Genomic DNA, 12,792 nt, shown 5'->3' on the forward strand with positions numbered 1-12,792 from the left:
AATGACCTGCTCACTCAGAAAAAAAAATGATGCTTTCTCCACAGCCTTTCTCAAAATTAAGTGCACCCTGGACAAAGAGCTAAAAGATATTCGCTGACGAGATATCATGGGCATAAGAGAATCCCAGGAGAAAGCTAGGATGGAAAGAAATGCGGTTGGACATTTTCCACAGTCCAAAGTTGCGAAAATGCAGCGCATCGGTCGGGACGTCAGGAGAAATCATGCTTGGCTCAACACAAAAAGCACTCACAGAAATGAGATCTGCTGATCTTTAGAGTGTATTAGTCAGATGTAAACAGGGAGCAGCGACTGTGAGAACCTGGACTGCCCCTTGGATTGAAAAACAATCTATCAAACACCGCCAAATGAAATAGTTTGCAAAGATATTGAGGCGTCGAAATAAAAATAAAACGGGCGTGGGAGTTCGGTCTTGGGAATCAGGGGGGTGTTTAAGACTGACCGGCCACACGGAGACAATCTCTCCTGGAGATTCCCCGGCCTCCGGGGCCGTGCTGTGGGAAAGTCACTTCATGCAATTACATCACATTGATTTATGTGAGAGACTGCAGAAAGATAGGGGAGAAGATGGAAACTGAGCTGCTTGGAAGCCATCCAGGATCTTGTCCCCGGAAGAAACACAAGTCAATAGACGTTTGCGCCACAAAACACGATGGATCAGTAACAATCGTGTCACGATGGATGTGGTCAGAGAAAGCCCTCGCGAGGCAGCGGCGTGAGGCAAAAGTTCGCAAAAATGATTAGCTTTGAGTGACAGCAGCCGCGATCGTGATGAAAACGCTTAATGCGCCGAACGCATCGCAAGCGGTAATATCAAGCGGTAGTGTCTTGCTTGCGTGGTGCCGTCTTGAGTATTAATCGGAGCTGGTGATGAAATTATGAGCAAAGCACCCGACCGCGGCGGTTGTAAATAAACAGCACATTTCACGACTGCAGCAGCACCGCAGGACTGACCACAGACGGGTGATTTACGATGAAATGCATTACTGCTCCTGTGCGTGTTTAGCCACTCACAGGTGTCTCGCGTGCCAAAAAAAAGCTAATGTTACTTCCATTATGCGGTAAACCCAAATGCAGCAGCCCGGTAAACTGAAAGGAGAGGTAGGAGAACTGACACTTGGGTTATCAGAAAACAAGAGGAGTTCGCTGGAAAATACTAAGTGAAATCAAATGTTCTGTGGAGAATCAGAAGAAACGCTTTTGATTTTGAAATTTCACAAGTCTCCATCTGTCTCCAATCCGTCAAACGTCTTGGAGGAACAACAGACCTGAGGTTGACGCCAAAGGCAACAGAACAAATATGTACACACGGAGAGCCAGCGAATCATCTGAAGAGGTTTTCGGAAAGCTTGCACTACAGACTGCAGGGCGAGGGGGACGCGCTCGAGATGTGGCGAACGTAACGAAAGCTTACTTGAAAAAAAAAAAAATGGTCTGAAGGAGAACATCTGTTCCTTGTTTAAAAAAAAAAAAAAAAAGTCTGTCCAATTCCAAACTGCCTGCAGAGATAAGCAAATGTGCTTTTGGTAATGGATCACAACATTTCCACATTGTTTCTTTTATGTTTTGAGGCCCAAAGGGATCATGCCCGGCAATGTACAAAGATAGCAGTTATTTGATAAACAAGGTGATAATTAACTGAATCGGTGTCAATTCATGTTACACCAATGACATTTTCTTTGTATTCTTCTTCTGATGCATTGCGATGAGCAGTTTCCGGTTCTGTGCCTGGTCAGTCAAACGTACTGCGCTAATGCCATAAAAAGGCATTATTTAATGCTTAACTAACATTTCAGCTATCACTTTGATTTAACAAGGGTGTATTGCTTCAACAGACGAATGTATGTCTCATCGATGTGCACTTTTGAAAACGTCAAGCACACAATGACAGCGTCTATCTTTCCACCTTACACAACAGTCACTTCTAAAAACACCAATTTTTGTCTCAGATTTTTATCGGCAGAGGATTCTCGGCGGATGAGGAAGTGATTATGCTTACGCTGCCTTGATGTCGATCCAGAAACAGCCACGTGGAAGATAAAAATAGAAATTCGCTATTTGGATCATGTCGTCGAAATCAAGCCAAGGTTACTGCCTCCAGCTCAGCGTTATCATGAAAGGTGATCTGAGCCCCTTTTTTTTTTTTTTTTTTGTAGTGACTTCTTGGAGCAACGCCTGAGCAGCTCAAAGGTGCTGAAAATGAACGAGGATGACTTTGCAGCAGCCTCCTCGTCCTCAACTGGGACAAATGACAAATTACTGGAGGACATCCAGGATCACCCGAGAGCGTCCGTCCTTCCAAAAAGATATTACACAGTCAGGACACTTCCAGGTCTTCCTCTATCTAACCTAACACACACTTGACTTTCCGCTGATAAGCGCATGAGTAGATCAAGCTGACTTTATAGTAAGGTAAGGGACTCCTGTGTCTGTGTTTGCTATGATAAATGTGAAAGACATTTTGCAGTAATTAACTTCTATTTAATTTCACAATTCCAATTCCACTGCCTTTATGAAATGCCGCACATTTCCTCCACGCCAGCTATGTGACACACACTCACGCACAATGACCGACTGCTTGCCCAGAGGACAGGCCCTGTTTTAGTGCAGTGACCCATGAATGTTCTCTTGACTGGCGAGCTTTTAAAAGCAGCACTGCGTTGAAATTTTCATAAAGACATATGAAAAAATGATGAGGCAGTGGGGGGCTTGGGCTTTGCCAGTTAATTGTTTTTGAGGAAGACGACGACAGAATGTCTACGGCATTTACGTTTGGTCTGCTGGTAAGGGGCTAAGATGGAGCACTCGCGCAACAGCAGGTTTGGAGAACCATCAAAAATTGGGCTAAACCATTCAGGGGGGGAAAGTCCAAAACATATTTTTTTTCAAGAATATGTTGAAAAAAAGCCCACTAGTCGAAACAAGGCATTCTGGTAAATATTGCGTTTGTGGAATAAGAGTTAATCCATCCGTTTTTAGCCATCTCTGGGGGCGGCCATTTTGTCACTTCTGTCGACTGAAAATGACATCACAGCAGCTCAGGGCTCAGGTAACGACCAATTACGGCTCAGCTTCAGAAAACAGGTGAGCTGTGATTGGTCGTTGTGAGCAGTTGTGATGTCATTTTCAGTCGACAGAAGACAAAATGGCCGCCCCCTGAGATGGCTAAAAAGGGGTGGATTAACTCTTATTCCACAAACGCAATATTTACCAGAATGCCTAGTTTCAACTAGTGGGTCTGCATAGAACATATTCATGAAAAAAATGTGTTTGGGTTTATTTCTCCTTTAAAGGATAGCAGGCCGCATGATATACATACTATACAATGGAGGTAAGAGTTCAGCAGCAACTTTGGCTTCAAATATTAAAAGCACATTTGGTCTAATGATGTGGTTGTGCATGGGCAGTAAAAGGAGTGGGAAAAAAAGGGATGCTTTTGAAGAGTTCATCATTTAGCTGCTTTGATTGTTTATGCAAGGAGCATAAAGGATTAACAGGAGTAGAACAGTCTAGGCCACAAACAGCTCTATACAGGAAGTCCTCGAATTACTTCAACTGTCAATAAAACACTTGATATTCATGTCACTCACCAGATAAATGAAGCAGCCGGTTCCCTCCCCGCGCCAAAAGTGTGCTTTTGTGCTGCGTCTCTGAGCGTGTTTACGTCTGCTTGTATCGTGGAATGACTTGTGATCAACCTTCGAGTAGTTCCAAAACACCACCGGGGTCATCCAAACCACAAGAGAGTTTCCGCGCAAACTCACCGATGTTGATCTTTGCATCATTAGTTCTGCTATTTCTCATTTCTTGTTTTCTAACAAGGTGGGAGAATAGAACAAGTTGCTCGCTTCCGGCCTTGTAATCCATCCAGGAGCGGGCTCATTAGTTGGCCTTTCCACAAAGATACTTACTGGATCATGCTGTGGATTTCTGCCAAAATCAAACCCTGAGCATCTCCCTTGATGCCGTGGCTTCTGACAATGAACCCGCGTTATATTTAAGGTGAGTCTCTTCCTGCGAGAGACACTGCTGGAATCTCACCGGAGCTGCAGGAAGTCACACCAAAGACGTACGCGTGGGCTACAAAGGCTGCACAAAGCAGCAGGCCGGGGCTGGGGAAGTAAACTTACTACGGGTGGTGCATCCCTCTCAATATGCATCTCGATATATGGGGTACGATACGATTCAAGGACGGTTAAGGCTGAACGATTTAGAAAAATAATCAGATTTTTTAAAAATCTGTATTACAATAATATCAGATTTATAATATCAGTCCAGTTGTGTCCATCAAAGTCCAAAAAGGAGACTCTCCCTCTCAGGCAACGTCACGTACTCGAGGTTTGTATGGTTATCACAGACTGGAAAGGCAGCGTGTCATTAGCAGACTGGGTTGGAAACCCATATCACGCTCAAAATAAATCTCTTCGAGGCACTCTGTAATTCAGCCAGGCTGCAAACGCAGCCATAGCAGGAAAAGTTTGTGTCGCACACAACCAACAAACAGACCACTCTGTGGTCCTATATCACGTCACAATCGGCATCTCAGAATGATTAATGGGATACCGCTCACTTCAAAACACACACTTGACCATGCATCTAAATTGTTTCAAATGACAATTGTCTCATACTACCCACTGAATATCATCTGAATGACAGCAACAGTGTAAAGCAAGTGAATGTGGATAATAAACAGAGGCGGGCATTCTGTCCATAACGGACGCCCGTTTTGCAGGCGAGAAACGATACACGGGAAACTTTAAAAAAAAAAAAAAAAAAAAAGATGGACTAAGCATTGGCTGAAGTGAATTTTCGCCGTCTATGTGATCGTCTATAACCTGACATTAACAGAAGCGATAATGGAAGCGCGGCTAAAAAAAAAAAAAAAATAGACGGACTGACCGCTAGGCGATTATTATTTGATCCGGCAAATAGACGGATGTCGGAAAGGTACCCAGGCTGCGGACGGAGGGCGATTGACAGACCCGCAAATTTGAGTAAACTGCCCACCTCTGGCAATAAAAGATGTGAGTGCATTGAATCGAACTCAATCCAATCATTACATTTTAAAATGAACGTTCCCGGAATCGCGCCCCAAGTATCAACGTGACATCTACCAAATGTCTTTTATTGCAGCGATAACAGCTATATCCTGCTATTACACTCATTTGCAAAGAAGAGGCAACCGAGTACACGGGAGTGGAACTAAAAGACGCAAGGGCTTGGAAGCTGCTGAAAATGAGAAAAAGACCAGAAAACTGGGAGAGAGTTTCTCATTTCATGAAAGAAATGCCTGAGTCAGGAAAGGAGAAAGGCATCATTGGCCGGTGAGTCACGGGGAGAGGCTGCAAAAACACGCTCGGGCCTCACAGTATCATCAATAAAAATGTCTGACAACCAGAGAATAAGAAGGTGGTGCAGCAACTGAAAGGACCCAGGAGTGTGTGTCTATATTTTCCGAATATGCAAACAGAACTTTTTCATCTGCAACTCTGCTCTCAGGATTTCAGATGACACTTTCTTGATCCAAATTCCCAATTCACAAACAATGCCCTGCATGGTTTCGATCAACAACTTAATTGTCAGGATGATTATAAGGATGCTCTCTCTCACTGACTCAATAAACCAAACCAGAAAGAAACTAACAACAAAACGCCTCGGGAGTCATGTTTTGAAGTAGTAGTGCAAACTTTTGCACTTAAAAGATGCACTTTTTTTTAACAGCAGCTGTTTTTTTTTGTTTAGTTTTTTTTTAACTTGAGCGCACAGGTGGTTTGCTCAAATTAATTCCAGCTAATTGTGTGTACTTTCATCCTTGAGCTTCATTTCCTTGATTGACTATGAAGGAAGTTATTGATTATTCAATTCATTGCGGAGGTAGCTGAAGCTCTCTTAGATGACATCATGTTGCATCACTTTCCCTAGCCTCAGCCAAGCAGTGCACATCATTTTGCTTCGATTGCTTTCGGACACGTTGATCGACTGGTTAGCACGGCCGCCTCACAGTCCGGAGGTCGTGGGTTAGATTCCGGCCCCGGCCTCCCTGTGTGGAGTTTGCATGTTCTCTCCGTGCCTGCGTGGGTTTTCTCCGGGTACTCCGGTTTCCTCCCACATTCCAAAAAACATAATTGGTAGGTTAATCGGACACTCTAAATTGCCCCTAGGTGCGAATGTGAGTTCGGATGTTTGTTTGTCTCAGTGTGCCCTGCGATTGGCTGGCAACCAATTCAGGGTGTCCCCCGCCTACTGCCCGAAGACAGCCGGGATAGGCTCCAGCACGCCCCGCGACCCTTGTGAGGATAAGCGGTTATAGATAATGGATGCTTTCAGACACAATTAAATTGACAGAAGTCTGAAATAATCAATTAATTGATTATAATATGCCAAACTTTCTTAAAACCTATAACTGTTTTTGCATAGAACTCTAAAATCATTTGGGGCACAATTAACCCAATTTGGGTGAAAAATGGACCAATCCATTACTCGGGTCATTTTGACCCAACTTTTTGGGTTGTTTCGTCCAAAACAACTCTAAAAATTGAGTCGCTTTGACAAACAATCCCAAAAACCAAGGTGCTTCAAATTGAACCAATTAGTGGATCGGTCCGTTTTTGACCCAAATTATTCACCACTTGTTCACCAAGTCTTGAAGAGTGACAGCAAAAAATGATTTCCTCCTGTTTCAACTGGCACCATGAATCATTTCGGGAGAAACGGCTCAAAGAGTCGATCGAGTCAGTGGTTCCCCCCCCGGGTGTGGTCTGATTAGCTTTTACCCAGCGTCCTCTTTGTTGCCATGCCAACCTTATGTGTGTGTGTGTGGGGGGGGGGGGGTTGTGGTACAGTTACGTGGTATGAACATGCCACAAGATCCCGTTGTTCATATTGCGGCCTTTCCAGCAACAACAGCAAAAGCAGTCGCGGAGCTTTCGCAAAAATGAGGCAGCAGTGTGAGTCTTCTGAAATGATCATAATTCCTCTTCCTTTGACGGATATCAGAAGGCGAATCTTAATCTCACAGTGCCAGAAGCAGAGGCCACAGTAAGCATCCATCCGAAAGGAAGGAGCCTTGTAGTATCTCTACTCTCTCTTCAGTGATGACCAAGACAACAGCCCCTATAGCCTTTAACACTTTTGCTCATTTGGCCACTCCCAAAAAATGCATTTGGTGGAAATGCGAGCCTGTGGGATTGCACGATAGAGGCGGTTTCCACATCCTGAAGAGATGCGGGATGTGTCCTCCACTAAAACCCCGCTAGAGAAGCTGCTATCTGCGAGGGCCAGCTTGTCGAAAAGCTACCTTCTACCTCATTACCTGCTAAGCTTGGCCATTATTGAGGGAAATAGGGCACAGGCAAGATAAGAGCAAAGAATTCGGAGGTCCAGTCCAAACAGGGGACCTGTTTCCTTGTGATAAAGAGGAAGCGGCGGCAGAGAGGCCGCTCCGCTTCCTGCTCTGTGGCAACTCTGGTCACTGAGGTCATCCAACGCTTCCTGGTTCATAGGATTACACGCAAGGGGACGATCGTGCAGCTGTGTGTATCGATATCCTTGGATTATGTTGCTCTTTGTTTCACAAAAATGACCAAACTAGTTCAGTTATACGGAACACTTGCTAGTTAGTTAGGCGCACCTATACACGACTTTATAAAAGTATAAAGCAAAAATGTGTATTGATAATAATTAACGATATTGATGCAAAGACACTGAATAATTATCAACAATGATTTACGATAACCCTCCGCAAATCTTTACATTTTCAAGGACTCACTTCTAGAATATTCCTAAAAGATCACAATGGCCCATCGGCGATGAGATATTTTTGGAACAGGCCCAACGTTATCTCAAGGCACTTTTATACATGGAAATACCATAAACGAGAAAGTCATCATACCATCCAAAGTGAGTAAACAAATTATAGGTAGAGTGTTGGTAAATGCAAATAATGCAATCTGAGCATCACCTTAATGGGCTATAGACGCAGATTAACATGGACAGAGTTCCGAAAAACATTCGTCGGCTATGCATACCATTTTTCTTCCTGATAGCAGAATGGCCACAAGAGGACGCCGCAGGTATCGGTGACTGGTATCGGCAGTATTCGCGAGAGACCTCATTTCCTCGAAATAATCCCAGTATTGGTTCGATACGATACCTGGTATCGGTACTTCCCCATCCCTATTCAAAAGCATAATATTTCATGCCGTGAACTACACTTCGTCAGCAGTGTGTCAAGAAAGTGCTTATGGCCATTAAATGTGTTTCAAGCCAGAAATGGAAACCTTTCTGAGAGTAAATTCTTTCTACCAGCTGAAAAGCAAATTTCATTGACTCATGTCTGCTCACAACAAAGATGCTGAAGCCATTACTGGCTGTGGCCTGTCTCTCGCACACATTAAATGGAGGGTCCTCAAGCAATCGAGAAAAGCAATTTTCTCATTGAGCCAACAGATACTCCATTTAGGTCCACGCTCTCGGCGAGCGACCGGCTGACGCAGGCGAGGGCAAGCTCAGCGCGACGGCCCGGCCGCCATACTGCGCGAAACCTGCGCTCCGAGCCGAGCCGGGGCGCAGACACGCAAATACGTAGCAGGAAAGAACAACAGATGACTTCATACAAGAAGAGAGGCCGACGGATGCGGCAAAATCAGTGGCAGCGATCAGGTGACTTGCGAAGTCGGCAAGCGTTAGCAAGCGAAGCAAAAAAAAAAAAGACATTGAAAAGGAGGATGAGGAACGTACTGGGGAAGACATAGGCATTCAAGCATGTGGAGCTGCAGATTGATTCCTTTCAGGCCTTTTTGTGAAGATGATACACTGAACCGACACTCTCAGCAGGCAGAAAACCACATTAACGCTTTTTGTCAATGGCAGCGGAGCAGCCAAGGCGCACTTCCCTCGCCATGCGTTTGTTTTCACTGCGAGTGACTTTCCACACTTGCGCAAGGGAATATGTGAGTGAGAGCAACACATTGTCAAAGGCACTATTAAAAAAATTCACACCGGGTATTCTGCGCCTGTCTGTAGGCAGAAAAAAATACCACGTGATAGGCACCAACAACTGTTTTTTTTTTTTGTTTTTTTAAAGAAAAGGTTTCTTCTTCTTCTTCTCCGGGTTGACCTCCAATTTTTGGTTGTTGTTCTGATGAAACTGCAAATTGTATGGACCCTGTGGATGTTTTTGTGGGGTTCCACTGGAGCTCATTTCTCTCCTTGCACTCTAGTGTACAGCGGGGAAGCCAATGTATTCTTGCCGCTCGCCGTTTTTCTTCATATGAATGACAACGCAGCTTTACAAAGGCCATTCTTTGTATTTGGACAGCACGTCTCACGTGAATCAAGCTCATGAGAAAAAAAAGCTTCAGCCAGAGCTTATTCATTTGCGTTGGCGGTTGCTCCGGGAGCATCAACACGCTGCTTTTTTTTTTTTTTTTTGCATTTTCTTCCTGACAAACGGTCGAGTGAACAAACACGCCTCCGTGTGCAGTCTTAGGAGTTGCTTTCTCTACATTGACGCCATGCTCGTACTGTCACTGAGGAAGCAACGGGTTCCGCCACAGAGACAGAAAGTCGCGGCAGTAAAGCAAATCAGCGCGTTAATTGAGACAGCAACCAGTTGGTCCAATCTGTTGAGCCATGTTATGATGGTTGCATTCACGCACAAACTGACACACACCTGGACACTGGTTTGTGTTAACGGTTCCCATGGCGCTAATCTCCTCGGGTGAAATGCGATCTTAATTCCAGCTGTTACTGCAACTTAGCTGAGGAGTCGCATTTTTACTGTGATTCTGCAGTATTTCAATCGTTGCAGATCTTTCACATCCTACACTTCATTAGGTGCACTTTCACAATTGCGTCAATAATAAACAAAAAATCAATAGCTCTCTGATCATGTGGTTTAAAACTGTAGCATTACAGCGACGATATGTACTGTATGTTTGTTATTTGTTGTGGCTCAGATGAGTGTTCATAAAATGAACCATAATTAAAAGCCGGCGTTGTATATAGTATTTTGTGTTAATTTATTGCTTTCGCTTGTTGTATTATTGCTATTTTGTTGTTGTATGTAAAGTGCTTTGTTACAGCTGAAGCTGTTGTGAAATGCGCCATAAATAAAATTGTATTGTATCGTAAAGACAGAATTTGCCATCGCATTGTGCCGGCCAGTCAATGCACGCAGCCACAAGCATTAAGCTGAAGCCTCCAGAAATGTAAACACGTGTCCAAGTGACATAAACCGTAACAGCTACGACTGAACTGATTTGTAGCCTTAAAGTTCCCCCAATGCGTTTATCACTCCCTACGCTCTCACTTTGCTGCTTTGTTGCTGCTATTTCAAAAACCATTTAATTCCAACTCCAAAAACAATCGCTTTGGTGCCAGTAGTACATAAAGGACAAAACTGTCTTTGGTAATACCATTTATCATTGCATCACTGAGAACAAGTTGTGCTGACAAAGAATTCGCTGTTAGCAAAATGGAGATTGAATTGCGCTAAGCTACCATTACGAATCTGCTCAACCAATAAGCGACTGGCAGTGGTTCCCATCCTTCATACAGCATTAGCTTGGCATGTTTGGATCCCTTGATGACCAGATACAAGAAGTAGTCCCTTGTAGAACTTGCTTTCCACCAGAGGAAAAGTGAACACTAGAGCCGTGAGCCTCTCTCACTTTTCATGTGCAATTTCTGAAGGAATCACTTGTTGTTTTCTATCACTTAAACAAAAAGTATCCGTAAAGACTATATTTGCTGCTGTGGAAATCCGAGGAATGTTATGATTTTTTTTGGGGGGGGGGGAAGAGGGTGTATATAATGCTTCCCTGATGGATGTGAAGTGACACTTGCACCAATGCCCTCCAGCTAAGCCAGAGCATCACAATCACGCATGTGATGACCCTGAAGATGTCAGCAGACAGCGTTGGTCCAGAGCCCATGGGAAGGATGCCAGCTTGGGGGAACGGACGAATGGGCCAACACACAGCCACAATTCTACATCACACAGAATTTTTCAGAGAGCTGTTTCTAATATTTTTCTCACTCTGCCTTATTGGGGTATTCAAACTAGGAACAGCTTGCAGAACCGTTCTAGCATTGTAAACTACAAGTACAGGAAGAAAAGTATGGGGCTGCAATTAATGATTATTCTAATAATCGATTAATCCGCGGATTATTTTGTCAATTAATCAATTAATCGGATTGTTCAAAAACATTTACATTTCCATCGCTTTATTAGAAATACCTGATATTATTTCAAATTGACAATACACAAACTATTAATATACATTATTTACAAAGCAGTTATTGGTTTAGTCCACCGTATGTCAGAAAATAGGCAAAAAAGTGATAATGTTTTCCAAAGTAAAAGCCGATGTTTTATTTTGATTTAACACAACGATAAAATCAACCCACTTTCATGGAGGACCATAAAAATCAGATGATATTGACTGTTGAGAAGCTGAAATTCCGAGCAGTTGGGCAATTTTAATCAAAAAACGTGTCTAAATTATTCAAATAGAAAAAATGATAAATTAATTTGATAATCGATAAATTCTCGATTAATGGTTGCACCTCTAAAACATTAACATACAACATAGTTGAATTAATAATTTAACAAACCTAATTTCCTTTATGAACTCAGAAGATATAGCTCCTGAATTGGATGTCATTATACTATAAATGTGGATGGCTGGTGCATTCAGTACATTATCTATCTGACAGTTTAAATTCAACACAAGTCTTTTAACAGCTGAACGACAGAGTTCAGTAAACCAAAAAATATACCCCTTTTATTTAGTCGTAACAATTTCCCCAAAAGAAAGATAAAGAGGTAATTGGTATGTGGTTAAAAAAAAAAAAAGTAAACAAGGCAAACGCACGTTGCGAACGAATTCGCCCACACACAGACCACAAGGGGCACTTTTAAAAGAAGAATTTGACATTTATACTTACAAGTTGAGAGTCACTCTCCGACACAAAACACATTTCTTACCTTTGAGCCGAAACGTTGAGCTGTGGATCTCTTTCTCGGGTAAAAATCACACAACAAACAACCTCCTGTTTGTACGTCGCTGGATGAGATGTCAAGTAAATAAAGTAAAACACGTAGCAAGTTGAACCGTCCAACGGACTGCTCAAGAAATCCACGATGCGAGATTAGTTGCAGACACGGCAGAAGCAGCAGCCGCGGCGAGGAGAAGCGAAGTGTCGCTATGCAAAGTGTTGCGTGAAGTCACGGCGAGCTGAGAGAGAGGCTTGTGAGGATCATCCAGCACGCCCCATCCTCTCAGACACAGACCCCGCCCCTCGGGCCACCTTCCTCGGCTCAGGGGGAGTGGAAGACTTTACACCCACCGGACAGTTCCTTGGGTACCCTGCAGCACTCCAATCGCGTCCAGTAGCTTCAAGAAGAACTCGATCAGGAATTCTGGCCAGTAGCAGTAAGTGTCCTAGTGGTTAGAACGTCTGCTTATCAGGTGCGAGGTTCTGGGTTTCAATCTCATTTTATGCCCACCTGTGTGGAGTTTGCATGTTCTGCCTATGATTGCGTGGGTTTTCGCCACATTCCCAAAACGTGCAACTAAGGTTTATTTAAGACTACATTTTTTTTTCTCACAAAAATCAACAAACTCAAAATTGTAATATTATTGAGGTACTATGTTTTTCCTGCGTATCGTTCCGAATGAGCAAAACAAAATGTTAGGCTGATTGCCGTTGTAGTGTAGGGCAATAAAAGAACCAATATAAGTGCAATTATGACATATCTGCCATCTA

The 12,792-nt window shown here is 43.4% G+C and overlaps 1 protein-coding gene across 4 annotated transcripts in view; it reads right to left on the reverse strand.

Annotated features, from left to right (window-relative positions):
* The window catches only part of LOC147148885 (tetraspanin-18B-like), a 57,246-nt gene that overhangs the window by 19,427 nt on the left and 25,027 nt on the right, over positions 1 to 12,792 (reverse strand). Inside the window, exon 1 of one of the 4 annotated variants that reach the window (XM_086029516.1) lies at positions 12,011 to 12,437. The exons of the other annotated variants lie outside the window; for them this stretch is intronic. The gene's annotated coding sequence lies outside the window, so the exon portion shown is untranslated. Of the gene's footprint in view, positions 1 to 12,010; positions 12,438 to 12,792 lie in introns of those variants that run through there. 4 annotated transcript variants of the gene reach the window in all.

The sequence above is a fragment of the Filicampus tigris genome, chromosome 4 (genome assembly GCF_054856515.1).
Source record: "Filicampus tigris isolate MCC_2025a chromosome 4, RoL_Ftig_1.0, whole genome shotgun sequence".
NCBI classification, from domain to species: Eukaryota; Metazoa; Chordata; class Actinopteri; order Syngnathiformes; family Syngnathidae; genus Filicampus; species Filicampus tigris.